Source organism: Giraffa tippelskirchi, chromosome 12, assembly GCF_054371585.1.
Source record: "Giraffa tippelskirchi isolate mGirTip1 chromosome 12, T2T-mGirTip1v1.2.pri, whole genome shotgun sequence".
NCBI lineage: Eukaryota > Metazoa > Chordata > Mammalia > Artiodactyla > Giraffidae > Giraffa > Giraffa tippelskirchi.
The window spans coordinates 93,593,242-93,609,495 of record NC_137286.1 but is presented as its reverse complement, the minus strand read 5'-3'; the positions used below and the strand labels follow the sequence as shown (position 1 = coordinate 93,609,495).

The following is a 16,254-nucleotide window of genomic DNA, read 5'->3' as shown; positions in this document are numbered from 1 at the left end:
GGAGTGAAACCCTTCATTGTGTGACTAAATCAATGGAGATTATCTCCTCAGTTGGAATCTCTTTTTGTCTGCATGTGTACTCCGCCAGCATCTGCTCCTGCGTTCAATTCAGTCGATGAGTTCTCAAGTGAAGGACTCGATTCAAGGTAATGCTCAATATTGGAGCAAGGTTACTCTGTAGATATTGATTTCATGGTCTTTGACTCAATCTGAGGTCAGTCATTGGCCCGCACATAGCGCTCAATGACACGGGTTAACATGAGCCCCTGGTGGTGTGGTCCTCACTAGCTCGGATTTTGTGATGCTTAGGTTCTAGTACAAACCTGCTCTCGGGTCAGATTTTTTCAGGATTGTTTTCAACAGGACTCACCTGTGGTCTGACTGGCAAACACACCGTGGTGTATCATGGGAAGTTGCATGTGGTTTTACACTAAGGATGAGTCCTCACATGTGGCCAAAAGGCACAGCTCTTGTGGGACAGCAAAGGAAAACAGAATCATAGAAATTCAGAGCTAGAAGATGACTTAGCCTCTGAGGAAAATCACGCCCAGGAACAGTGTGCTCTTTTTTTTTTTTAACTTTTTATTTTGTATTGGGGTGTAGCCAATTAACAATGTTGTGATAGTTTCAGGTGAACAGCAAAGGGACTCAGCCATACACGTACATGTATCCCATGGAATTTCCCAGGCAAGAATACTGGAGTGGGTTGCCATTTCCTTCTCCAGAGGATCGTCCCCACCCAGGGATTGAACCTGTGTCTCCTGCATTGGCAGGAGGATTCTTTACCACCAGTCCCAGCTGGGAAGGATTCTTCACCACTGAGCCACCAGAGAAGCCCTGTGAGTACTGAGTCTTAAGGAACTGAAACCCTGAGAGGTTAGACTTCATGTATGAACCCACAGGAAGGGTACACACACATGCTTAGGAAGGTCTGGCGGGCAGCTTAAAGGAGTGAAGCCAGCCAGCGGGCAAGAGTGAGGTTACCTCCACAGGCTCCTTTGCAACAAGGGCCTTGGGGTGACTGCTCAACATGGTGATCTTCTGCCAGTTCAAAGAGGGTCAAGAGGACAGAGTCTGGGTGTTGCCCTTTTCATGTCTTGGCCAGATTCTTCACCCGCTGATGTAAGAACCAGGCCATGCTTCTGGGGGACATTCTGGTGATAATTTCTTCTTTGTTATTTTTTCAAAAGAAGCCAGAAATCTGAGTTTTACATTAAATCTTCCAATTTCCAAATGCTAGCAGTTAACTCCAGTGGTGGAATTTCTTTGGGGAGAAGGGTGAATGTGGCCCTCAGGTTGCTCTTTTGAGACCTCTTTTCATTTGAAGAAGGGTGAGACAGGGAAAGCAGAGCAGGCACCCCCTAAAATCATAAAGTGGATGCGACTTACTGGAATTGAGGAAGTGGAGAATTTTTGTTTTATGTTTCTCAAAAGGAGACATGAGGTTTAAAGGCTGTGTGACCTTTCCTTAGTGAACAGCCACCCACATGGGACCCTGTGTGCCATGAGCAGAGGGGTCAGGTGGCAGGAGGTTGAAAGCCTAGTGGTCACTGTACTGTCCAGACTGCTCTGTCCATGCCCATTCTCCAACCATTTTCTGGGTGGGGAGCAGGAAATGGTCTTACAGAGGCAGCCAGCAGCATAAAACCATGGAATCTCAGTGCTCTAAGCAACCTTAACAGACATCTGATCAACCCTGTCATTTTATACAAATAAACTGAGTCCAGAGAAGGAGGGACCCCAGCTCTCAGCCTCACACAGCTGATTCATGGCTGAACTGAGACAACAACTCAGACCCCTGCTCCCAGAACAGATTGTCTTGAAAATCTTTCCTCTCCCCCACCTCTCCTCCTCACTCTGGAAAGAGTCATCGTAAAGGATAGCTCTGAAATGAAAAATCAAAGACCGCTTCCTTTCGGTAACTTGGTGAGACTTTTCACATCAAAAATTTCACCAGCCAGGAAAAACCATCTTTCTCAAATCCTGCACCCCTGTTTAGGACTTAGAAAAGAGAGATACCAAAGTCATTGTATGCTTTGCTTAGTTATGATGAAGAGTTTGCTAAGTGTACATGTGTGACAGTCTACCGGGCATTTTATCCACTCTACTGCCATTCAGCTTCATGATTCTCTCCATTTTACAGTTGGGAGAACTGAGGCTTCAAGAAGCTAAGAAGTCTGCCCAAAGGCTCACAACTATTACAGGTCAGAGCTAGGATCTGGCAAAGAGCCCTAATGTAATAAATATGGCCCTTATAGCTGAACTTCACCCCTGAACTCAACTCCCAGGAGATGTTATCTTTCAAAGGCCCAGTACCCAGAAAACCTTCCACCATCCTGGCATCTGGGAAGCTGCCTCAGTCTCTGATACAAAACACTACTCTGCCCATCTGATCCCACTTTTTTTTTCAGTCTCCAAAAACGTGATCTTCTCGCACGATGCCAATTACGCAGAAACAATGGACTTCTGCTCAGTAGTTAACCATTCACCACGTATGAAAGAAAATCCTGGAATGTTTACTTCAAATATGAAAGGAAAACTGTTTTAATAATTCTCTGGAGTAGGGGAAGAGTTCTAGAGGAAGCCTTCTTGCAACTTTAACCAAAATGTCGTGGATTGTGTATACGATAAGAGCAGAATGTCTTGATCCCAGGAGAATACACATAAACAGAGGAGGTGATTGGATTAATCATTTTGACACGTGAAAGGATGACAAGAAACTTTTAACCTACCGATAATCAGCGGAGGGTGCTGTCATTGTAGATGGCTCAGCCAGACTATAGGGTATCACATTAGCTAACTGCCTGGCCAATTAGAGGCATGTGATTCTTTCATATACTTAGCTTAGAAGTGAAGATGATTCAAAACAGTTTCCTTGTCTCTGACACGTATCCAAATTTTTAATAACAGCTAAGCCCTTTACTAAGCAATTGAATAAAATAATGCATTCAAGCCCCAGAAAACCTTCTCAGACCTCTTTTTATCTCCATGTTTTATTGATGGAAAAATGGACTGCGATTCACATTTCTAGACTGGACACATGCCACGCGATAGATTTTTTTTTTCTTTGTAAAACTTAAGCATTCCAAACTTATTGGAGGAATTAAACGATTTTGATCATTTTGAAACTAGCTGTCAGATTTAATCTATGCTAAAAAGACAGAGGACAAATGTATTCTGAAGCTTGTTATATAATTTACAGATTATTCTTGCAATTTATATTCCATCAAATAGGGTATATTAGGCTCTCAGAAAGCACATAATGATCAATTAATTTCAGCAGAGCCATCGTGGTGGCACTTATGGGACAGACATGATTAGACCCTTTTCAAGAAGAGTCCCAAGGTCAAGTCATCAAATATCACTGATTACATTTTCTAATGGTTTCTCCATGCCCATTAAGGAGCACTCAGCTATTCAGCTTCTCTTCTGATCATGACATTCAAAATTTGCTCAGATGGCTCCTGACAAGCAAAAATGTATTCTCTAATCTTTAACCACATAAACAATAGCTAACCACTTGTAATTGAGTTTAAATTGATTTCAGGTGGCTTCAGAGAAAAGCAATTTCTACAATAGATTAACCTCTTAATTAAAGTATATTAAGAATATTGTCAGGTGGTAAAATTCTGCTACAACAGAAAATTATACCTCATTGACATTCATTTATGAAAGAATTGTTGCTCCATTCCCAGGTAACAGGTTACTTATTGATGGTTCTTGCTTCACTGGGTCAACGCAAGTCCGCCTCAGTCTGTAGACTCTTGGTCTGCTGTGAGGGGCAGGTGTGGGGAAGGAGCGGGATGATGTCAAGCAGACTTTGTTTACGACATGACACTGTCCTTTCATTGTTTGTGATGTGATGCTCCCCTCATACTTGCATCAGCAGAAAGTCACTTTCCTCAAGAAAGTGGATCCTGGGAAAACCACAGACTCTCTGGAGAGATCTGAGGAATGGGAAAATCCGATGTCAGCCTCCACAGGCAGGATAACCAAACCGCACACTGCAGGGGGTTCTTTAATGCATTTGAGCAGACATCCCTGTCCTCCAGGCTTGTGCTGTTCAGGAGTGGTCTTCAGATCAGCATCACTTGGGAACTGTTAGCGATGTAGAGTCTTAGCGCCCCCCACCCCCCACCCCAGACCTCCTGAATTCAGTCAGTTCTGTCACTCAGTCGTGTTTGACTCTTTGTGACCCCATGGACTGCAGCACGCCAGGCTTCCCTGTCCATCACCAATTCCCAGAGCTTGTTCAAACTCATGTCCATTGAGTCAGTGATGCCATCCAACCATCTCATCCTCTGTCATCCCTTTTTTCTCATGCCTTCAGGCTTTCCCAGCACCAGGGTCTTTTCCAATGAGTCAGTTCTTTGCATCAGGTGGTCAAAAGATTGGAGATTCAGCTTCAGCATCAGTCCTTCCAATGAATATTCAGTACTGATTTCCTTTAGGATTGACTGGTTTGATCTCCTTACAGTCCAAGGGACTCTCAAGAGTCTTCTCCAACCCCACAGTTCAAAACATCAGTTCTTCAGTGCTCAGCTTTCTTTATGGTCCTACTCTCACATCCATACATGACTACTGGAAAAACCATAGCTTTTTCATTTCATAGTAGACCTACTGAATTAGAGTCACTGTTTTAACATGATTCCCCAGAGAATTCATTTGTGCTATTAAAGTTTAGGGAGTACCATCAGCCCTCCATATCTGCAGGTTCTGTACTCATGAATTCTATCAACTGCAGATGGTGAATATTTGGAAAAGGAAATTCCAGAAAGTTCCAAAAAACACAAAATATTGCCATGTTCCAGCAGCTATTTACATAGCATTTACATTGTATTAGGTATCATAAGCGATCTAGAGATGATTTAAAGTATACAGGGGGGACATGCATATGTTATTTGCAAATACAAGGGGCTTGAGCCATAGGGAATATAGCTATTATCCTATAACAACTTTAAATGGAGTATAATCTTTAAAGACATTGAAGCACTATGTGGTGCACCTGAAACTAATATTGCAGATCAACTATAATTTAAAAATAAAAGGCAGAAAAAAAAACAGAAAAAGAAAAAAATAAGGAACTTTTGCATCCATGGATTTTGGTATACTCAGGCGTCCTAAGAGGAATCCCCCAAGGATACCAGGGGAGGAATGCAGTGTTCTCAGTGAGTGTTATGATGGATCCCATCATCGTAGCTGTATTTATGCATCAGAAATACCTGGTCAGGCTTCCCTGGTGGTACAGTGGCTAAGAATTTGCCTTGCAATGTGGGAGATACAGGTTCAATCCCTGGTTGGGGGAAGATCTCACATGCCATGGGGCAACTAAACCCACTTGCTGCAACAACTGAAGCCCACAAGCCCTAGAGGCTGTGCTCCACAACAAGAGAAGCCACTGCAATGAGAAGCCTCCACACCACAACTAGAGAGTAGCCCCCACTCTGCAAGTAGAGAAAGCCCGAGTACAGCAATGGAGACCCAGTGCAACCAAAAAATTTAATTAATTAATTAAAAAAAAAACTTGGTCAGAGACTTCCCTGCTGGTCCAGTGGTTAAGAATCCACCTTGCAATACAAGGGATGTGGGTTCGATCCCTGGCTGGAGAACTAAGATTCCACAAGCTGAGGGGGAACCAAACCCGTGCACCGCAACGAAGATCCTGCATGCTGCAACCAAGACCCAATGCAGTCACATCAATAAATATTTTTTTAAAAATAAAAATTTTGGTCTGTTCAACGAAAACAGTAACAGAACTGGCACTGAGCATGATGGAAATCAGACAACCTCCTCTGGACACTTTACTTTTCCTCTCCCTCCTTTTAAGAGCTTTCTGGCTTCCCAGAGTTCCTGACCTGGCCATGAACAGCCCAGGTGAGTTCGCACCCACTCACTTGGTTCCAGCCCAGGACATGGGATGTTCAGAGTTTCTGACTTGGGCAGAATCCAGCTTTAACCCCGTGCTGTCTCCCTGAGCTGGGAATAATCGGACCCTGCTGGTCTCCTCTTTTGGCATTGAACCTTTAGCTCACGTTCCTGCATTGGGCCCAGCCTCTGTCATCTTCAGCCTGGGGATTTTTGGTTGCTCTCTGAACTTGCCTTTTTGATCTTGCCCACTTGGTCTCAAGATACGTACACTTACCTGTCTAAACTTGGGTTGGGGCATTGGCTTCTAAGCCACTCCATAGGCAACAGCCTCCAGGCCACTTCACTGTGGCTTGTGGTTGTTCAAAGGAAGTCCCATGATAATGCAACTGTGCTCAGCACCCAGATGTTTTTTAGGAAAATTGGTTTAGAGCAGCAAACCTCTTCCTTGACCACTAAAATCACCTGAAGAAACTGAAATTTTCCAACACCAAGGGTACCATCCCAGATGAATTTAAATCAGAATCTCACATCCTGAATATAAATGTTTATACAAGCTACAAGGTGATTCTTAAATGGGGCCAGAGTTAGGAAGTACCAGATGAGAGAAGATCAAACCAGTCAATCCCAAAGGAAATTAACCCTGAATATTCATTGGAAGGACTGATGCCAAAGCTCAAATATGTTGGCCACCTGATGCAAAGAGCTGACTCAATGGAAAAGACCTTGATGCTGGGAAAAATTGAAAGCAGGAGGAGAAGGGAATGACAGGGTATGAGATGTTTGGATGGCATCACCGACTCAATGGAATGGGTTTGAGCAAGCTCCGGGAGATGGTGAAGGACAGGGAGGTCTGACGAGCTGCAGTCCATGGGGTTGCAAAGAGTCAAACACGAATGAGCAACTGAACAACAACAAGACGAGAGAAACTTCCCCACCCCAGCCATGCTCACCCCCACTGCACACTGTATGCTTGAGTAACACTTTACTTCTCCTTATATTCTACTTCATCTCTCTCCCCACCACCAGAGCATTTAGAAAAGAATGAATGAACAGTGTAGCACTTCTGTGGGTCTTAATCGGGGGAGAGGAGGAAGGAAGGCGGGGGGAGGAAGGACCTTCCTGCTTTATCAATCCCATTGCTAAGACTGCAAAGAAGTTTATCCAGGGTGGAAAGTAAACTGACACCACCTCAACTTTCCCCAGCTAAGGGTGCATGCCTAGTTCAGAAGGATCATAGAGAGTAAGAAGATGTAACCTGGTGATCACAACCACTCTCAAGCCTGGAAGAAAGAAGCCGAAGCACCAGGGAAGAGATTTAACATGATCAGCACATGTTTTTCCATTGGCACATGTTCCAAAAAAAAAAGAAAAGCTACCCCCACACTGTTGGTGTTCATAAGTGGTCATTCTAACCTGTCCTGTGCATCCCTAATTCTTGGAGGTAAAGGGGAGCAGGGACTGGGTGCTCTTCAAAGGGTCTGTCCACGCCCGAGATTAACAGGCGACAGAGGAGACAGCAGCTGACCCCTCCCCACCTCCCCATGCCAGGGCTCCAAGCCCCATGTCCGCCCCTGGGTGGGTCTGAGCCCACAGGGGAACCAGGTCAGAACACCTGCTGCGGTGAGGAGGAAGCCAGAGTGCACCTGACATGCTTCCTCCCCTCACCTTTTGTTTCATGGGTCAAGAATTCATAACAACTGCCACCACGTGCTGGTTCTCTAAGAGCTGCCCCAGCCCAGAGAGGAGCCGCACCTGGGAAACCGAGAGACATGCAAATTCTCCAGGGGAGGGCCCCGCCCAGACCCACTGAACCAGAAACATTAGAAGGGGGGCAGCAAGTTGTATCTTAAGATGCCCTCCAGCTGACTCTGATTTGAAAAACACAACTTTATTATTTTATCCTTAGTGCTTTCTTGATTTCCCTGGTAGCTCAGATGGTAAAGAATCTGCCTACAGTGCAGGAGACCTGGGTTCAATCTCTGGGTCAGGAAGATTCCCCTGGCAAAGGGAATGGCAACCTACTCCAGTATTCTTGCCTGGAGAATCCCTTGGACAGAGGAGCGTGGAGGGCTGAAGTCCATGAGGTCGCATAGAGTCGGACAGGACTGAAGTGACCAACACACACACACTTTTTCTTGCTTAGGAGTCTCCTCCGTCATCTTTCTGATCTGGTCTGGTAAGGGGAGGGGATGTGAAAAATGCTGCCTCTCCATTCAGACTGCCTGAGCCCTGCAGCTTATGGGGTCCCCAGCCAGTTCTCAGCAGTCCCCCTTCTGAATCTCTGAGCCTCTGTTTGGATTCCATCAGTGGTCTAAGTCCTCTGTTCTTGTGAAAGGACCCCTGCACTTTCCTGAGCAAATGAGAATGAAGAGGGCGATGCCAAGATGATGAGATAAAGAGAAACAAAAGGAAACGAGCAATAGAAACTCACTTTTAATAAGAACCTACTCTGTGCCAAGCACTGTGCTAGACTCTGACCATGCAGTAACCCTCCAAGTCCTTACTACAATCTCCTATAATAGTAACATCACCCCTCGTGTTCAGAGGATGAAACTGCTGAAGTAAGAATGTGGTTCCAAACTGCACCCTTCACCATCTTTTCCCTCAAACACTGGGTTCTCAGCTCTTAGACTTAGTTTATCCCTTCATTTTGGTTTCAAGGAATGGTGGCTTGGTTGGCCAACCCCCATATGTGATGTTTCAAACTCCAATCTTCTTTTGATTAAATTAGAGCATCAGTCTAATCCTTTGAAATGTTGAAAAATGAAACTGACCAATGAGGCCAAGAAACTTCAGCTCCAGTGTCTTGAAAAGAAGCCTGAATTTGGGTTTCATTCTCTGCCTTGACCGTGTGACCTTGAAAAGCACCGGCTATCTCTGAGTTCTCTCTCTACCGTTCTCTGCCTCCGCAGTGCTGCTCAAAAATCAAAAGCGCTATTGACGTAGGAGCACTCTACAAACTGGAAAACACCACCCAAAATAGAAATTATTATTATGTCTAAAAAGTAGTTCAGCTCTTTTTTTTTTTTTCCCCTCCGGCTGAATTGACTAACTACCTAAGAGTCAGGAAGGGAGACAAGATCTTTTATGGCTGGGTTCATTCCAACAACAATACTTTCCACAAACATCCATTAAGGCCCTAACATGGGCCAGGCACTTTTATAGATATTTTCTCTTTTCATAGACAAGACGTTTATGACCAAGTTACTTCTGCAACTTCTCATCTGTTGGCGGGTGTTATACCTGCTGTGGACTAAAGTCAGGGAGCTGGACCTGGGCAGCTTGATTAACTGGATTTGGACACCTTGGCTTGACTCCTCAAGCACCCAACTGTCCCCGACTTGCCTCGGCTCCCTGCCACATGCGCATCTGTGTGGCCCGTGGGGCAAGGTCAAGGTCACGCGGCTTTTTCATGGAGGCCATTTGGTCACATGGATTCCCAGCAAGAGAAGGAGGATGAATCACGGCAGCTCCATTGCCCTGTAACAAACAGCTCCGAACGCACGCCCCGCTGAGCATGACTCAGGTTGAGTGCAGAATCAGAGGCCATCTCCTTCCCAGCTTTCTACATTTTTCCATCTTCTCTTCCTGGGTTTGTTTTGCCTTTAGGTTTTCTTTTCTTTTTCAACTTTATACCTGGGTTTTGAGACTTTCCTCTAAGTGCCTTGGCTAAGAAAGAGGCAGCACATGTTCTTCTTAAGAAAGGCATTTGCTATAAATACAGTATATTATTCCTACATTTTATATAGCATATTTATATTATGTCTCATATATAAATATATACTAACTATATATAAATGTGCATGCTGTGCTCAGTCACTCAGTTGTGTCTGACTCTTTGTGACCCCATGGACTGTAGCCCACCAGGCTCCTCTGTCCATGGGATTCTCCAGGCAAGAATACTAGAATGGGTTGCCACTCCCTTCTCCAGGGAAATCTTCCCGACCCAGGGATCAAACCTACGTCTCCTGCTTCTCCTGCTTTGGCAGGTGGATTCTTTACCACTGTGCCACATGGGGAGCCCTATCATGGGGCCTAACACACAGTGAATGCTGGAGAATATTCACCACTATTGATTATGATTACCACCTTAGACAAAGATGGGATGGCATTTCCTCAGTCATCCAGGAAGCCCACATTCATGGCCTCTGCACACACTCACACACACACCACTGTAGTTTGGGAGCTAAGCTCTCCATTGGCCTTCTAGTAACATATCTGAAGTACGTTTTATAAGGGAAAGTGTTTAGATACAAGAGGCAAAAAAGAAGGAGCAAGGTCAACAACACTGCCCAAGAGAACTTCCCAAGGACCTGACCTTGGGGTCCCAGGAAAAATGATCTCCAACAGAACTTCAGGGAAGAGAGGAAGAAGTCCAGGGGGAGACAGACAGCCATGCTGTCAGGGTTTCCTGCAATAAATTACTGATGGAGAGACAGCCTTTACAAAGTTCACCAAATCTTGCAAAAACATGACTACCGTAGTAGGAGAGCTTGCCAAATTATGCAATTTGGAGCAAAATGCTCCTTTCCGCCCCCGCTGTGATGTTCAGCTCCTGGCTAAGCCAAAAGCAGTTACTGGCAAGAAAATAATTTTAAAAAAATTTCTTTTTGGCATATGGTGAAAAGCAGGGAAATAGGGAAAGAATCCTAGAGGAGTTTTTCCCCTAACCTTTGATTAAAATGATTTTTTGCATTTGGCAAAACAGCATTAATCAAAACACATAATTCATAATGAAACTCATTTCAAAGCTTTAACCTTCTGTGAAAGTTTTGGATGAAGAATCTATCCTGCAGATACACACTTCTATGCACACAAAGATGTTCAGGCCTGTCTAGGGTAGCATTTTTAACAATTCTGAGAAACAATTGAAAGGTCTAAAAATAAGAGAATGGCTAAGCAGATTCAGTACATGCATCTCACAGGAATCCACAGAACTATTACAACCAATGGACTGTGTTCATACTGATATTAAATGATGCCAAATACAATAAGCTGAACCAAAAAAAAGCAATTCATTAGGTAATATATTGAGTATAGGCGTATCTTGGCAATATCATGGGTTCACCACTGCAATAAAGTGAATATTGCAATAAAGCGAGTCACACAAATTTTTTGGTTCCCAGAGCATAGGAAATTTATGTCTGTTTCATTCACTTCTGTATTCCTCCTACCTAAAATAGCATCTGGCACCTTGTAGAGACTCAGCTATCTGTCATTTGACTGAATAAGTGAATGTTCATAAAATATTTTGTAATGAACAGTTTAATACATATGTATACCTATGTGTTTATATACACATAGGAATATATATACATATATATAGGTATAGGTATATATATATATATATATGCTGATGGATGTGTATATGTAATAGCTGCTGAAATTGTGACAACTGTCAAGTCAGGCATATAGGTACTGATGCTTTAAGACCAAAGGATTCTGTCATATATGGCACCCTCTTCCTGTGACCTCTTTACCCCTGACCTCTCACCTTTCATTGGGGTTACTTTTCCTCCACTTTCACCAGTACATAAAATGTTTAAAGTCAATGAATAAAAGGAATAAGGCTGTTTCTGGTTCCTTGGAAGACCTTTTTCTACTTTTTATCTGTGGAGAAGGAATGGCAACCCACTCCCGTATTCTTGCCTGGAGAATCCCAAAGACAGAAGAGCCTGGTGGGCTACAGTCCACGGGGTCGCAAGAGTCGGAGACAACAGAAGCAACCTAACATACACTTTTTATCTGACAAATGCTTGCCACTCTTCAGAAGCTCTGCTGTGGGCCCACAGGGCTCTGCTTCCCATGGATGCCTAAAGTCTCCCCACAACATCTGGGTCTGGCCCACGAGCCTTGCATGCCCTGTTCTGTCCTGAACAACCATGGCACCTGCCCCTGAAATGAGTCCTCAGGTGCAAGGGCAGAGGGGAGCATCTGCCCAGGTGGGCAACGTGAGAAGCAAGAGCTGGCAGCCCCCTGCCATGTGGATGCCACTGGCCTTTGTGGTCGCATTGGACGATACTCACTGCCCCATGTGGGTCTGGGCCAGGCTCCCGACATGTGATGGTCTTATCCATTCTGGGCTCACACTGAGGGTCAGCAGGTCTGTGGGAGCTTCCAGTGTTTCCGAGTCTGCTGATCCTCTTTCCTGTCTCTGGGCTTCATGGTGTCCACCACTGCAACTCTAGAACAATACTCTCTGAGGCCTGGGAGCCAAACGCGTCTGTCTGCCCTGTGGCATCTCTCAGCCAGCCAGGCCTTCCATCAACACTCACTATAAGGTGACACAGTGCTGGGTGTCATGGAGCTGGACAAGGAGGCAGGATGTGGGAACCCTGACTCTGTGGGGCTCCAGCTCTGCCTGCCCACATTTGGTACCATTTACAATGAACCCGCTGACTTCAGTGAAGTCAGTGACTGTGACTGGGGGAGTTGGGGTCATTGTCACAAAGTCCCGTCCAAATGTCCCTCAGTGTATGTCTCTAGATTGCATGGAGGTCTAGTTTGCATAGCTTCCTCCTGAACGAAACCAGGTAGATGCCCAAGCTGACCTTCTCTCTCATCTTTGGAGATGGGCTCAGTCCAGGCTTTGCAGGCAGGCCGAGTCTGAGCACTGTCTAGCAAAGCTGGGTGTACCTTGAGAAGAGGCCATGGCTCTGTGGGAAGACCCCAGCCCAGACTCCTGACCCAGGACCACCCAGGGAGCCCACAGGCCTCTAGCACAGCGCTGACCACATAGCCACAGGCAGCCCCTGACCACTCCATGACCAAAGTCTGGGCTGTGCCTGTTCTGAGAGGGATGGCTGAGGACCAGCTTGGCAGGAGTGGGAGGAGCTGTCTAGAGTCATCACATATCATTATGCGTTGCCCCCTCCCCCGGCTTCAACAGCACCTTGTAACACAGACATCCCTGTATGTATATGAGTTTCAGTATAGGCAGAGCTGCAAGATTTTGTCTCCATCCCAACCGAATGGGTTGGGTTTTGTTTTGTTGGGATTATAGTTGCTTTACAGTGTTGTGTTTGTTTCTGCTGCACTCTGAAGTGAATCAGCTACATGTTATACATATGCCCCCTCCCTCTTGGGTCTTCCTCCCACCCCTCCATCCCACCCCTCTGGGTCATCACAGAGTACCGAGCTGAGCTCTGTGTGTTATGCAGCAGGTTCCTACTAGCCATCTATTTTACACACAGGAACATATACATGTCAATCCCAGTCTCCCAATTCATCCCCCGGCCTGTGTCCACATGTTCATTCTCTATGTCTGCATCTCTATTCCTGCCCCGAAAATAGGTTCACCTATACCATTTTTCCAGATTCCACATATATGCATTACTATATGATATCTGTTTTTTCTTTCTTTCTGACTTACTTCACTCCATATACAGACACTAGGTGCATCCACATCTGTATGAATGACCCAACTCCATCCCTTTTTATGGCTGAGTAATATTCACACAATGGTATAATAGCCATAAAAAGAAACAGAACGGATTGGTAACTGGAACAGTCTGGGTGCCTTTGCATGACTCTGAAATGCCAACTGTGGCAGTGGTCACGTTTCGCCCAATATGGAAGGCTGCCTCAAGGCAATCCACTTTAGGCTTATTTGGGTGAGTCTAGGTTGCCCTCTGTCCCCACGATGGCCCTCAGGGCCCAGCACAGAGAGGTTTACCAAGGCCTGAAGGTGAAGGGGAAAGTGGTGTAAACCATGTGCCCGCCAGTCCAGAGAGGAGAGCAGAACTCATCTTCAAATGCAAAGGAAGGGGTTTTCGTCCTCTTTTGCTGACTTGAAAAAATTATTTGGGGGTAGGGAGTGGGGAAGAACCCTGAGGGTCTTATGGGATGTGTCCCCACGCCCAGCTCTCTGACTCCATCCTGCCTCGCCTCTCCACGGTCAGGACACCCAACCACACCGGACTTTGTCCTGAACCTCTGACTTCCCAGCTCTCCCCTGCCTTGGGGCCTTTATGTGCACTTGTCAATTCCTCTTTCTACAATATTCTTTCCTCACCTCAGCTTAACTGTCACCTTCTCAGAAAGACTTTCCCTGGCCATCTTAAACAAGTAACCCTCACTTCCCAGGCTCTCTCTCTCTAGCCTACCCTCTTGTTTCATCCCTCCAATCTGAAGTTAGCTTGTGTATTTATTTCTTGGTTTATTGTCTGTCCTCCTTGACCACAACATCAGCCCCATGAAAGTAGAAACCTTGTCTGTTTTATAAACCTGTGCCTTGCACATAATTCAATAAATATTGAAGGAATGAATGATGTTATCATGGTCTTTTAAGATTCTTAACAAAGAGAGGAAAAAAAAAAAAAAAGCCTTCCATGAATTCCAAGCAGAGAGAAGAGCAAATAAAGCAGAAAATGGAAGAACTGTTAACTGCCATATTAGCTTGAGACTGAAGCAACCGGAAAAGCAAAAATCTGAACACTTAATTATAAAACGTGAGCAAAGGCAGTTTTCAAAGAGGAACAGGATTCTGTCCTCAGGAAGCAGATGGATTATAAAATGCCAAGGATGGCTACTTCACACCCCCTCAAGACCTGTGCCCAGTTCCTTGCTGGAAGGAGAGCGTGATTTTGTTTAGCCCCTCCTGAGAACCCTTCAATCAGAAACACTCCAAATGAAAGTACGAAAGAGCCCGAGAAGGCTTGCCATGGACGGCATCTGGGCAGAAATAAGAACATCTGTTCCCAGCATGAACCCTATTAGTTTCATCTTGTGGTTTTCATTAAAAAAAAAAAAAAAGTACAATTATGATACATGGATGTAATTGGTGGCAAGGTAAAAAGGGGCACCCCGCAGTGAACTATGTCTTAGGGAGGACACGGCTGCCTAGAGGGGTGCCCACGCACCCAGGGACAAGCTGTGGCCAGCAAGCACAGCTGGGTTAGCTGGAATCAACAAGCCAGGCTTCTAGAGGCAGGGGCCAGAGGGGGTTGGAGGAAAGACAGTGAGCAAAGGGATGGGGGAGGGAGGGAGAAAGAAGAAGGTGGGCCTGGCAAGAAACCGGACAGGCAACTAAATCCAGATCACCAGAGTTGGAACCGCAACAGTGCCACTTCCTAGACACGTGACCTCAGGCAAGTTGCCAAACCATTTTGTGCCTTGGCTTCCTCCACTCGTGAGAGGTGACAATCACGGCCCCTACTGCAGAGGGTCAATGTGAGGGTGACGAGAGTCAATGTTAGCACTTGCCCAGAATAAGCCCCTAAATGCTGTCAGCTGCCCCCAGGGTTGTTATTACTACCATCATTAGAATCATGATTTCTAAGACTGCATTGACTCCTTCCAGCACAACCAGCTACACACTGGTCTTATTCCCAAGGCAGGAAGTCAGTGGGTGGAAATGAAGGGCCTGGCCTCAGCCCTCTCTCTCTCTAGAATCCAGGCTCCTTACAATGCTCAAGCAGGACTCCGTGCCTCCCAAAAAGCAGCCCTTGAACTTATGCTGCTCCAGTGAACACCAGCCAGAAGGCAGAAGCAACGCAGACTGAAGCTCCCTTGATTTGTGAGATGAAAGGCCAGGGGCAGCCTCCTTTCCTTGGCCCAGTTATTACAGATGGTACCACCTGCACCTAGGAAACAGGATGAAAACTCAACAGACAGGGGTTCAAATCCCAGCCCCACACCCGAGAGCAGCGGGCACAGCCTGAGGGCTGACCCCTGTGCTCCCTGCTGAAAACAGAGACGAAGATGCCCTCAGGATGCGGCGGAGACTCAACAGGATCAGGTGCAGACCTCCCGGTGTCGGGCACCCAGCACACAGTCGCTCTGCCCATCACTAAATGACTGCAAGCTCCTCGTAAAAGCTGGGGAGCAAGTGGGAAAAGGTGACAGAAAGGTAACAGTGGAGAAGGGGGAGGGAAGGTTTTGGTGGATGGCAGACCTGGAAGCAGAGACCAGAGGTCCTGGGGTGAGGACACAGGCCGCCAGCAGGGGCAGAGGGAGGCTGGCTCTGGGGAAGATAACAGCTGGGCTGCCTGGGAGCTAAAGACCCCCATTTCTCTCAGCACCACGAGAAGTTCTCAGAACAACAGTATTGATGTTCCTGATAGCCAGAGCTTCAAGAAAAGGTTCAAGAAAAGGCTGAGCCACAAGGGAAGCCCAAGAATACTGGAGTGGATAGCATATCCCTTCTCCAGGGGATCTTCCCGACCTGGGAATCGAACTGGGGTCTCCTGCATGGCAGGTGGATTCTTTACCAACTGAGCTATCAGGGAAACCCAAGAACAGGTTCGGTGATGTGCAAAAAAATCTGCATAAGAGATCAGGAATTTATGGAATACCTTGTAAAAGAATTTCTTGCCATACTCCAGTAAAACAAATAAACAAATACCGTGAGAACCCAGACCACCTCTTACTGTTTAGTTGCTCTGT

The 16,254-nt window shown here is 45.9% G+C and overlaps 1 long non-coding RNA gene across 1 annotated transcript in view; it reads right to left on the bottom strand.

Annotated features, from left to right (window-relative positions):
• The window catches only part of LOC145528776 (uncharacterized), a 413,346-nt gene that overhangs the window by 59,355 nt on the left and 337,737 nt on the right, over positions 1-16,254 (bottom strand). The window lies entirely within an intron of this gene.